Genomic DNA, 13,935 nt, shown 5'->3' on the forward strand with positions numbered 1-13,935 from the left:
GTAAATAAAACTGTTAAAAATGTGTTCTAGACAGAAATGAGCTACAACACAACTCCCAGTGTAAGACAATCTGACCTTCAGAATAAAAGTGTATTATTTTAATAAGAAATTCTATTACAGGTTTTAGCTGTAACATTGATAGTAACATTGTAAAACTGTTCAGTCAGCAGTCGGATGCAATGGAGGCCAGTGCTGAAGGACTTTGAAAACTTAAGTAGAAAAAGGGAGAATGAAAAAAATAAGTAAAAGAAAATTATTGGAGCAGCATTACAGCATGCTGGATCTATAATCACTTTCATATTTATATATGAAGTTTATGGTTTATGGGACATAAAATAGTTTAGTTGATTAAAAAAACACAAGTTGCTTTTTGTCTTGTTCTTGTCTTCATTTAAGCTTCAGTAAATAGCAATGAAGCTACTTGATATAGTTGGTCATTTAATAGCATCCCTCCTTTTTGCGATATATGTAGCATAATTGCTTCAAAGAGGCCTTTGGGAAAGGTCTTGCATGTCCTACAAAAAATGCCAAATACAATTTGAATATCTCAGTTTCTCAAATACAATGTTTAAAGTACAACAACATAATTGCTATATAGATTTAGTTAAACTCCAATATTGTTCTGGTAATGCTTTTAACAAAAAATAGAAAAAAATAAATTCTACAAATAAAAGTCAATCTTTGGTTGTCCATCTTAGTTAATTGTTATTGTTAAGTGACCTGTAGACATGTGTGGGGCTGCACAGATTTTTCCCCTGTGTGTCCGTGTCACCTTATGCATTATTGATTGAGTCTGCTGATGGCTGGTTGTCTGAATATCTAAGTGTCACGAAAAAGTCACATCTATTAGTTCTTGTACGTGTGTGTGGACATGAAATGCCCGTCTTATTGCTTATTCACCATTGTGTGTGTGTGTCTGTTTGTGTGTTGGTGTGTTCGTTCCACAGATGGATAACACACATAACTCACGTACACATTCTTTGCTGGCAGTAAATCCCCACAGACCACACAGTCCTGTTAACAGAAGGTTTTCCTGTCAAAGTGTCCTTGAGTAAGACAGTCAAGCCCTGCCTGGTCACTCATCATAAGTCAAATAAAAACCTCTGCAAGATGAATAAAATATTGTGTGAATGTTCTTCTCTCGAAGAAGCAGACAGAAAGATCCCCGTCAAGTTTCAATGGGACAGACAGCATTTTTCTCCGTGTTTGAGCTGGTTATTCTCCATTAAACCAAACAGACTGCAAGTCTAATTAGTCATCACATCACTCACAGAATTATTAATGGTTGTTTATTGCCTGCAATGCTCAGCCTTTTTATTGATAGTGTATTAATAGTGTATCTTTTTTGTCATCACTTACCATCGTCACACAAAATAATCATTTTTTTAATATCCATGGATGGAGACTTTGATGTGCCAAATCTTGGCTCAACAGTTTTCAGAAACACTCAGGACACTTTTTTTTTTACCAGAACCAAACAGACAGAGAAATGTGTCGATGGGGGTGGCATGGAAAAAAAGAAAGCTGACATTTGAGAGACAGAAGTGAGTAAAGGACACAGTGAGAATGACTGCCTCTTGTGTAATTAGAGCCCAGAGAAAAATGGATTTGAGACAGAGGAGAATCGTTGACTACAGAGAACAAAACTGGCCTTCTAGCTACTTTTTAAGGTGCTCGTGTCCTTTCTTCAGTGTTGTTTTAAGTGTAGACAGACCTTGTAGAAGAATTTGTCTTTAATCTTTATTCTAGTGTATTCTCTATTATTCTATTGCTATCAGCCACAGTTCTCATATTATATGGCTAAAATAATGAAGCTTAAATCTTAAACTAATGATAATTTTGAAGATCAGACAACGTACAGACGTAATAAGAAAAGACATCTGCTGTTTAACAAAATCAAAGCATTAGTCCAGGAACTTAGACCAACATGGACACAGAGCTAGGATGACAACAAGAATAAAGTGCTTGCTTGCTATATTTAGATTGCATACCTGACTTTTTAACAACTCAGTTTTCACAAGGAATTAAATAAAGTTTTATGCTACAACATTAAGATTTTGGGGGATGTTAGGAATATAGTTTGGGGGGCACGAGAGAGGGCAAAGGATAGAGATAGTGATTTGGATCCAGTCGTGCAAAGCTGGGTGCAAACCCATGTTGTCACTGACAGGAAGTGAAGGGTACATGCCTTCCTCAAGCCACCCTTTATCTCTCTGTTTTCTCATGGAGCGCAGGCAGTGTGCGTATGCCTGTGTCCCTGCATATGTGTTAGAGAGTTGGATAGACTGTGGTTTTGTAGTCTCCCTGTGTTTCTCCCTCTTGGCCAGAAAGAACGGGCTCTCCCAGTAGTTTGGTTTCACCCCAGTGAGCACACACACTGAGCTACAGGCAAAGCTTGGGATAGTTTCAGTTTACAGCTACATACAGTACATGATGCTTTCCTCGGGCTTCCCATTTCTTATTTGTGTTCAAACAAGGGAGCAAAGAAAATAAATGTTTTTGTTTGAGTGCTCATATTAGTTTACATTTAAAAAAGAAAAAAATAATATTACCAGATGAAACATATCTGTGAGAAAACTGGACAAAATTAAATGTTTAATAAAATGACAAAACTATTATTATTGGTATTATTAACACCAGCGTGAGTGAAAAGAAATTCTTCAACTCATCTAAGCATTACAAAGGGAAATAATCATGCAAACTAGAGTCTGATATATAAAAGTGTTCTTCTACTTAACAAGCAAGCCTCCCAATGTGAGAACAGGACACGACAGAAGAAGGACCAGAGTGAAAAACTTAGGCTGTGCCAGACCAAAAAAAACAAAAACCTCAGCAGAAAGGTGGTAATGTGGTTGCCAGCAACAATCAATTCTTGTGAGCTGGAATTGAATAGATGTGGAGAAATGTAGGTGTTCAGAATATGGTACAGATGCATTGAGTAGTGGGCACAAAGGAGTTTATGTTAATAAAGACCCATCAAAGTCAGTAATGCAGCTCATGGATTCACTGGGGGGGGGGGGGGGGGGAACAGCACTGCAGTTTTGCTTTTTAACACAAAATTTCAAAGTACAGCCAAGTAATAGTCATATTTTGACCAGAAAATCATAGTACTTAAAATGACTGCTAAATTGACCATCATTTAGTAATCCTTGTTGCTCTTGCTCGTCCCCTGTGCCATTATACAAGGAAGTGGGCCGAAGCTATCTGTCAAACAGCAAAAGCACACCCACTTAAAGCTCTGTGTGTGCATATATTTTTACCACTGTGTGATTTTAAATACTAGCTTTTGCTCTCTTGTCACTTTCCCAGAAAACATTGAATCTGTCTAGTGGCACAGGCAATATATTACTAAAACCCAGAAAACATTTTTTTACCTCTAAATTCTGTTTCAAAGTGAAGAACGAGGTTCTTAAGCATCGTGGAGTATTTGCTGTTTTTGTCATTTTAACCATTCATCGAAAACCTGTAGCATGAGACATCTACCAGAATACCATAGCTGTGCTTATTTTTTTTATCTCTGCATGATTTTTGAATTTTGCTACTCATGGCTCACAGGGCAAAATCATCATTCAGAGCATCACTCTTTGTTATCTACTGAGAAACCAGATGACATATAAAAGGGTTCCTTTTTTTAAAGACACTGTGGTTCTGACAAAAGTGGAGATGAACAGCATGAGAAGTCCATCGTCTTAGTCTCCTTCAAACCGCGACATCCATGTTGTAGTTGGTGTGTGTATGCAATCCAGTCAAAAGTCTTTTCACATGCATACATCATATTATTAGAGATAATATATTTCTAATCTTTCTTCTGGAGTCAGCATTATCTAATGTTCATGAAGAGGGTCTCCAGTTTATTTAAAAAGCTGCCAAAATAAAATTGACTAATTTCATGAATTGTTATTACTTGCTGATTATGATCATGTCAATTTCTTGGTGGACAAAAGTTTTGTCATCATAGCTTAAACGTGAAAATTACATGGCTTCCTTTAGCCTGCAGAAGAATCGCCATGCAGTTTGGAAAAGAGCAATATAGGTTGTTTATGAAGTTATTTGGTATGGAATAGAAAGCTGCCTTGCAGGTATCCCATGCAGCTGCTGGGAGGCCTGGGGCTCTTTGGTTTCCTCTTCCTCCTTCATCTATCCCCAGATATGCTTGATAATATTTATATCGGGAGACTATGCTGGCCAGTCCTGGAGGACTTCAATCTTCTTCACTTTTAGAAACTTTATAGTGGAACCTAATGTGTGGTTTGGCGCTCCATCTTCCTGAAGAATTTCAACATGCTCACAGTAGTGAATGTACTCTGACGCAAGACCTCTTTGGCACTTGCAATGTTTCCATTCTCCTTACAGATCCCTTTGCCACCCCCTTACTGGGTTTAACCACATATATTACCCAAAAATGTGATGGTTCTCTAAGTAAGCCAAGAGTCAAGACTTGGGAGCATAGACAGAGCTTAATTGATGATTTTCCTGGAAAAAAAAATCTCTGGTTTTCGGTTTCTTGACAGCAATATTGTAGTAGGGACCAGAAAACAGTTCTTCTTTAAATTAGATTTTGCTGGCATTCCGTTTTCCTCAGGCTAGCCAGCATTTGACCAATACCTGGCCTTAACGTGTTGACTCATCCAGTTGTCCTCTCGAGCATTTGTCTTATGTGGCCTACCTGACCTGTGTTTGTCATGAACATCCCCAGTCTTCGGGAAGAGCTTTCAAATTCTCTCCATTTCCCTTTTAGATGCATTGAAGACATCTGTAACTTCAGCAGGAGGCTTCAGATGATCACATCAGAGAACTTTGGTCTCTGGTCTGATCCCAGACATGTTTTTAGAACAGCTCTTGCACTTGAACTAAGACCTTGTAAATCTGATTTCTCTTTATCAATATTAAAAGCACAACATTAAAGTCATTTTGGCCTGAAAATAAGAACTATTTCAATGCAAAATCTTTGTCCAGGCCAAATTGCTATGTTAAATTTTCCCAGATGTCTTTTACAAACAGCTAATAATCTTTATTTCCTTGGGATTCATTTGCACTATTCCTGACTCATTTTTAATTAACTATGAGTCAAAATATTAATTACATTCGATATAATATATCTGATCAGGACTGCAGACTCTACATCACTTGCTATACATGCTTAGTGCATAAACATCACAGCACAGCACTGTGCAGCACTATGCTTGCACATTATGCTGTCTTTCAGTTGCCATCAAAAGCCTAATGCCCCAAATCTCAATTTGTATCAGCTATCAACAAAAAACTTTCATCTTCATTTCGTTGTCATAAAGGTCAGCATGATAGAATCAGAAAAAAAGAGACTTGTTTTGTGTATTGCAGAAATATTATATCAATTCAATTTAGTTTCACTCCATAGCTTCCCCTTATCCACCACTCCCCCCCCCCCCCGCCCCCCTTCATTGACTTTATGGCTCACAAGTTGAGAAGCACTGAACTTCAACCAGCAAATATCTTATGTAAAACAGATGCATCGATAGTAGCTGAACAACAAAAGTGGGAAATTATACCTTCATTCAAAATGGTTTCATGGGTGCTGGATAACACTGGAAATATTTAAAAGAAAACTGAGACCTCACATGGTGTACACGTTTGCATTTTTAGACTGCTTCTGTTATGCATACATCAAAGCAATACCTGTACAGTTCATTTTGATAGACACCAAGGAAAGCACAAACTAGTAGAAGTAATATTTATCCATATACAACTTCACATATATAGGACAAGGACAGAGGAAATAGGACATACAGTGGGTTAGAGTCTGATGCAACATGCTGAACAATGCAGAAAGTAAACCCAAAGCATCAGAAGCAGGATTTTTAAATTGGGATTTAAAATGCGAGTGGCCTATGCAGACTGTACTTAAATAATCATTATAAATATAGATGGTCAGTTGTGAGAATAGAGAACGTACTAAGTGTACACACAGATTTGGGTTCTGTCTTTTGTGTAGCTCGTGTACGTGTGTTTATGTATGAGTTATTGTATTTTTTATGAACAGCACCTGGCTGGGTGTGTTGAGTAATTACATTTTCTATTCTCATATTGTTATCCATGCTAGAAGGCAAATCCAACCTCCACTGTTACCTGTGAGTATATGGGGATTTAGCTATGATATTGTGCCTTGAAGATTAGCTTTTCTTCTGTGGATGTATAAATATGAGAATTAAAGCTGAGCTTATTGATCTGGGAGTTTGGGCTGGAGTGTTTATGGCTTTACTGCTTGCATTCACTTGTACTTTCAGATGATCTCTAGTAAGGTGTTGCAGGGCTCTGATGCAGCCTTGCATCATATCCTAAAATATATTGATGCAGGTGTTATTATCGTATATGTATGCACATATATAGCCAAAAGAATTCAGAGGCACATGCAAGATGAATGACACTTTATTTTAAATAGACAGCTTGAAGGGAGCAAATGCCCTCCTTTCCTCTTTGTTGTTTAATCATTGCAATCCTACCACACACATATGTAATAATGCTCTCACATTCCTAGAAAACTTTTGTGCCCAGAATAAAAGCAATTCAGGAAAATAGGATGCAGTTACAGAGTTTAAGGAATAAAGTCTGTGTGTGTTTTGACGTGTGCATGTGTGCATCGGTATGACGGCCCTTAGAGCAGCACTTCTAAGCCAGCTGATTCTCTCCCTTCTGAGATCCTCAGTGAGGATTATAAAACCAATCAGCAGACGGTGATTGCTGCAGCCAGCCTGTGATTGGATCGCAACCGAGGTGCCGCCATTAGCTCTGCAAAGAGAAAGAATGAGAGAAGAGAAGAGCGAGACGCCGGGAAAGAAAGAGATGAGAAAAGAGATAAATAAAGAGAGCCGTTACAGAGATGGTGGTAGCGGGTGGAAGAGAAACAGAAGATGAGATCTAGAGAACGTGAGATCAAGATCTTCAGAGTTTCCCAACAGCTTAGGCTCTTCACGTACTTACTGCCACTATCACACAAACAGCTAGTCATTTTACTTGTCAGATAATTATATAAAAATGCTCCCAAAGGCACTATCGCTAAAAACACAGACAGTTCCAGTTCAGGAATTCAAACTACTACAAGTGAAGCCTTGCAGCCACTGACCAGGTACAGCTGTCTGTGTCAGCATCCAGGTGTCAACCAAAGCATCCATACCGACAACAATCTTCAGTGGGAGATCTAGAAAAAAAAAGAAGAAAATTTATAGTCATAACTGTTGGCACTTCAATTTAGACTAACTCAAGTGGGAATTCATAGAACTTCATTTTTTAAACACAAAATAATGTGTAGTTGGTGTTTTGATTTCTTTGCTCAAGGCTACTTGACCAGTCTGGTATCTTAAATATTGGATCATTTAAGCAACTAAACATTTTTTGTAGATTACTGAAACCTGTCACAGCACATGCCACATGCATGAGACATCACGTCAATACTGCACTGATGCATAAAGTTATTTTATTTTAAACTGAATTGAATTGTAAACATAAAAACAAGCCAAAAACATTTCAATGGCACAAGCAGCATGGGTTAAAAAAAAATGAAGAGCTACTACATCAATACAAAAGACAGATGCATGTGATATGTCTCCAAATCATCTGAGAAAAAAAGAAGTGGGGGGGAAAGAGACAGTGACACACTGCCAGTCAAACTGACCGGAGTCTATGGTTGAGTCAAATTTCTCAGCAGAGAACCACAGACAAAGCCTTAGGGAGTATGGCAGCTCTTTTAGAGACATATTCATCCCATCTTTTGCAACAAGCCACATCACCAGCTGCTGCATGACAGCTATCATGGCTCCTGTTCCTTAACTGAACTGGGTAACATGTCTTAATGATTAAAGACCTAAAACACTGATTCTTCTGTGATGAAGTGCTTTGACAAACTGGCGGTGGACATCCAGGGAATTGTATCAATCACACTAACCAGCTAGTGGTTTGCTTATCAAGCCAACAGATCAACAAAGACATGTTCTGAGTGCAATCCAAATAGCTGTGTTTCACAGAGGGAAGGAAACAAATAATTTCATATACTATTTATTGATGACAGTTCTGCTTTTAATACAACCATCGTCTCCAAACACTTGGTCCCGCCCCCATTCTGCAGCTGTTTTAACCCTTTAAAACTGGTCTGAGCGGGCACGCTCTGTTTTGCGTAACTATTTTAAAATCCCGGTAGCTCTGCAACCACGTGAGCTAGCACAATAATTTTTTTTGCATATGAAACTGGAGGAGTTGTACTTACATCTTATGCCATCAGCTTGTGCTAGGTCACAGTTTCCTTCCACATATAGCTTTGCAGAAACTGCATAAAAAGCACTTGCAGCAACAAAAACATAATATTCCAGAAACACGCTTTGCTGATCCGATCAGCTGTTCATAACACTTCCTCCATTGGATTAGACATCAGCGTGAACTTTCGCATGTCCGCCATGACCTGCCCGAAACCGGAAGTGACGTCATTTTCGCGGAAATGTAGTTTTTTACCGTCCGGGCCTCAATGAGCCTATACTGGTGTTTTTAAAAGTTATGTTTGACTTTATGACTTTCTGTGTCGTTTCTGGGATGCTTAGGACTCATATTGCACTGCTGGAAATAGTTTATTTTGATGCATATGCTGTTTTTTTTGCAAATTTGCATTATAATATTTATTTTCGTTTTTCCTGCAGTATATAAAAATTGGTGTATTTCAAAAATAAAACTATGAAGGCACTCAAAATAAATTTATGTAATTTATGTAATTACTATGCACTTAATTCATACATATTATTAAAATCTAGGCTATAATGGTTGTATTGATGTATAGCAACTTGAAATGCTCCCAAAAATGGCTCCACAACATGTAAAAATATAATATAAGCTCTGGCGGACTTGGTTCTATGGTAGGTCTTAAAGGGTTAATGTAAAGGAATGCAAAGATGGCTGGTTTACTTTAACCATGTTAATCAGTAAGTCTGGGAAGCACATGCTCATTATTATTCACTTATGATACCTCTGTCATATGCATTCACTGGTGAGAATGAGAGGGCCCACAGAGAGAAGGCGGCAGATGACTTGGCATGGTGTTAGCACAACAGCCTATTATTGAATATAATCAAGAAAGAGCAGATGATAAATGTGGCACGTTATTCATTTGTCGCCACCTAAACATGGCTGAGAAAATGATTCGGTGGTACCGAGGCACAACTTCAGGAGGCAGGGATATCTAGTGATTTCATGAAAAGACCTACTTTTGGAATTATTTTACTTTTTAGTTTTTCTTTGTTTCATTATATTTAGCTGTTTTCACTGCTTTTGGCATCGTAAACCTGCACAGGTTTTTATGTTCTTCTGTGTTAAGCACAGTTTGCTTGTAATGAAATGTGCTACATAAATAAAATTGCCATGGTCATTATAGGAAAATGAAGGTTTAACTGACAAAGTGATTCTTTTTATTCATATCTGTTTTCCTGTTTAAAGCTGATTTGAATGAAGAGATGATATATTAGTTCAGTGCTTTGGGATTCTGCCTCTCAGCAACAAGGTATTAGGATTTAATCTCAGCCCTCACCCCTTCTGCTCTTTCTGTGTTTGTGTAGCTCTCTTCAGGGGGCCTAGTTTGCAGTAGCCCAAAAATTAACAGATCAGGTGAAAGAAGCCCCCTAGTGTGAATTTGGCCATGCTGGTGCATCTTTATTTGTATCTGTGTCAATCCTGAAATGGACTGTAGACTGTTTTGGTTTATTTTCCTGCTTTTATACCCTGATTCATGCTGGGATGTGCCCTCCCACAGTGGAAGTAAATTAGGAAGGGATGACCCCATAGTGTTCCAGGAAAGAGAGCATAACGTACCGACATGGATGGCTTCATGTATCAAAAACTTGCTATATTATTAAGCTGTGACGCTATAGCATTGTAATTTCAACCTCCAGAGAGAAAGAGGCTAACCTACAAATGAAGTGAACTAAAACATGTTTTATACTATGTGGCGATGGTGATTTTTAGCTCACGGGGTCAAGAGAGAGGTTCAACAGTGTTAACAATCTGCAAAACACGGTGGAGGCTCTGTCATGGTTCGGGTCTGTGTTTCAGCCAGTGGTGATGGAGATCGTGTCCATCACCACTGACTGTGCTTGCAGATTTTGATTAATTATGTCACACCATGCAAAAAGCATCTGATTGAAAGCAGCTTCATTTCTTAGCATGACAATGATCTCAAACATACTGCCAATGCAGAAAAAGCATGGATCAGCCTCCCCAGACGCCGGACCTCAACACTTTTGAAGCAGTGTGGGATCACTTTGATAGAGAGGAGAACAAAAGCCAGCCTGCATCTAAAGAAGAGTTTTGAATGTCCTTGAAGAAGCTGGGAGAACTATTCCTGAGGACTGCTTCAAGAAATGACAATGGTCTATGAGAGATGTGTTGAAGAATAAAGGTGGCCATGTGACATATTAATTTTCAAGTTTGTTGTACAAACTTTTGCTTTATGTATTGCATTTCAATGTATGTTGTACATTTTAATAAGTCACTGTAGCTCTTTACATTTTCCTAGCAAAATATAAAGAAATGGAGGGCTTTTCTTTGGTTTTCTGCTTTTTGCATTTAACGGCGTTCAACAAACATCAGACCTCCAGCACGTCCATAATATCCACAACATTGTGCTTTGCTTTTAACCGTGACCTTGGACTAATCTAGAAAATGTGTTATTAAATTGGCTAAATGGAGCAGCATGGTGGTGCAGTGTTGCCTCGCAGCATGAAGGGCCTGAGTTGGACTGTGTGAAGTTTGCATGTTCTCCCCATGTTTGCGTGGGTTTTCCCTGGGTTCTCCTGCATCCTTCCATGGCAGTTAGTGGGGTTTGGTTAACTCCTAATTCTAAGTTGCCCAAAGGCCCATAGGTGAATGGTTGTCTGTCTCTCTGTGTTAGCCCTGCGACAGACTGGCAGCCTGTCCAGGGTGTACCCCGCCTCTTGCCCTGATAGCTGGAATAGGCTCCAGTGTGTGTGTGTGTGTGTGTGTGTGTGTGTGTGTGTGTAATGAATAACTTTGTGCATCTGTGATACAGTGTTAGCAGGTGTTCACCCAGTGAGTTTGTCGGCAGATTTATTTAGCCTGATTCCCACAGGGCTTCATGTGACCTGGGGCATCTGTTGCCCCCTGCCCATTTTCTGCCCTTCAGCACCCTCTTATGTCAATGCCCATGACCTGCTGCTACCACACACACACACACACACACACGCACAGAAAAAAAAACCTTGACTAGTTTAGTTGGAGCTGTGGAGAAAAACAACAGATGTTGAGCTAAACAATGAGAATGCTAGAGGTGATTGTCATGTTTTACCCATACCATAAACAATAAATGTCTGATCTTTGCCCTATCCTAATTGTGCAGTTTGGGGGGAAAGAGAGCAGGAGATGGTGATATTTTATTCAAGAATTAATACTTCTTACATCATTTGATTTTGTTATACTTTTGAGCAGGGAGACAAAGGCTAGAAAATGCAAAGAGCAGGTGAGAAAGGCCAAATTCTCACAGCTGGGCTCAGTAGGGAGATCTGCACCGATAGAATTTCCTTGTATATGTTTATTGATATTCAGGTTACAGCATACAAATACTCACCTGCTTAATATGGGTAACAACAGATAGCTGGGCTAGAGACAAAGTCATAGAGTTAAGTCAAACTTTAGATGCATATATAAGGGAATGAACGTGAATATTTGGGAGACCAGTATGATTTAAAATGAATGAATTTCCTTTTGTGCATTTTAAAATAACCCCACTGCTCATCTTCTGACATAGTGGTTCTTCCACAGCGTAAACAAAAATGAACCAGTGAAAAAAGAGGATTTGTTTGAGGGACTTGCTACAAAAACTGTTTGTTTTTCTTGAACATTAAAAACTGCTTAATGAAAAACTTTAACAGTTTTTATTTCTTTTATAAAGGACTGCAAACTTCATAGTACATGCGCATTTAGATGACTGAGGTGCACACACTCCATAATCACTACTTGTGTCTAGGTTGAATTGCAACAGATTGAAGTGTCAGCAACATCCTGGATGGTGTCCTGGGGGATCTCCTCCCAGATCTGGATCAGGGCATCAGTGACCTTTTAGGCAGTCTGTAGTGCCATTTGGCAGCATTGGATACACCAATACATAATATATACAATAATACATATATATACAATGGGGTGGCTGTAGGTGGCAGAGCGGATCAGCCACTAACCAGAAGGTCGGTGGTTCAATCCCAGGCTGCTCCAGTCTGCATGCCAAATATCCTTGGGCAAGATACTAACCCCATGTTGCTCTCCGATGCATCCATCGGAGTATGAATGTTAGATACTTAGCACTTAAGCTTAGAAGTGCTTGTGTGAATGGGTGTGATTGGGTGAATGAATTAGCTGTATAAAGCGCTTTGAGTGCTCGGACAGAGTAGATAAGCGCTATATAAGAACCAGTCCATTTACCATAATACATAATCTTCCAGACATTTTCAATTGGAACAGGTCTGGCAAACCTGAGGGTTAGTGGTTGGCATTGAGGCCTTCATCATCAGGAACTGCATACACAATCTTTCTGGTGTTCTCTACAAAATGCCAGTCTTGCTCCATAGTTCTGGGCTCAGGTCCAACTTAAGGACATCAGTCATCCTCATGCTTTGTGGAGTGGTTTTCCAAGAAACATGCATTTTGCAGCGCCTCCTGTTCCTTGTCACAAAAAGGAGCAGATACTGGTCCTGCTGCTGAGTTGACGCCCTTTTAAGGCCCTATCCAGCTTTCCTACTTTCATTTTCTCCACCTTCTTCAAACAAACCGTCCTGTGGTGACACATGGTATAGGCTGTCTTGGAGGAGCAGAACTACTTGCAACCTTACTAGGCTACAGATATTCTCCCATGCTACTAGCAGTAACAAGAACATTAGTAAAAAGCAAAACTGGTGGGATGAGGGGAGAACAATGGCCTGTAGCCACCACCTGTAAAACACTTTTTCAGTAGTTGGTGAGTTTTTGCCTCTCTAGTGCACCTGCTGTCACTTTAATTTACACCAAAAGCATGTAAAATTGATTTATAATTTCTAACCGGACAGACTGATATCCCTGATGTTTAACTTACTTTGTGTGATATGGTGATGATCAAGTGTTCCCTTCATCTTTTTTGAGCAGCTGCTGCTTCAATGAGTGTATGTAAACCAAAAAAAAATATGAAGCAACATCAGTCACTTCATTAATTATAATTATTACTCTTATTGGTAATTAGGAGTCTTATCCTTTACTTACTGCAGCTGCCATGCACAGAGTCACAGTTTATTACCTGCTCTGTTTTAAATGTCAACTGAGTCCATCCATTGCAGCTGGCTGAACATGTATGCTTAATTGTTGTTGTTGTTTTTAAATCACATATAATTAATATACTAGGAACATTTTTGTGTCATGAAATATTTTTTTGTGCTATAGCTAGTTAAAGTGACTATATTGACATATAAGCTTGTGGTGTAGTCACAGTGCGCTGTTTTTCTAAAACATCTGCTGGGGCTTGGTGTGTGTGCCAACTGGTGCAAGAAAATATTGTATTGTTTGAAGATTTGTATAGGCAGAAGAGGATGGGAAGCGTGAAAAATATTCGAGCAATGTGTCTTGAAAATTTTTTGACAACATTATAAAAATTACTGAAGCAATTTATGCTTTTCTGAAGTTTCCTCATGAACACACAAATCTACTAGATAATCTTCAGGATCTGCCTGGAAAATACCTTAATGCCAGTTTTGCTTTAAGTTATTCAGACCATCACTGAGCTGACCACATGCTCTGCAGTGTTGTGTGTGGCCATATAGAATACCCTCAGTCAGCTCCTGTGGGCACTCCAGAAGAGCTGTAAGTCACCTATTCGCAGCCACTGTTAAGAATAGCTATTCCCATGGATCGCTATTCAGCACTGCTAAGAGCAGGTGGAGAATTTGAAGG

General features: G+C 39.1%; 1 protein-coding gene across 1 annotated transcript in view; it reads left to right on the forward strand.

Moving 5' to 3' along the window:
- Nucleotides 1-13,935, forward strand: part of LOC102789333 (ephrin type-A receptor 6-like) — a 175,485-nt gene that overhangs the window by 110,943 nt on the left and 50,607 nt on the right. The window lies entirely within an intron of this gene.

Source organism: Neolamprologus brichardi, chromosome 16 (genome assembly GCF_056152115.1).
Source record: "Neolamprologus brichardi isolate AB-2024 chromosome 16, ASM5615211v1, whole genome shotgun sequence".
In the NCBI taxonomy this organism is placed as follows: Eukaryota; Metazoa; Chordata; class Actinopteri; order Cichliformes; family Cichlidae; genus Neolamprologus; species Neolamprologus brichardi.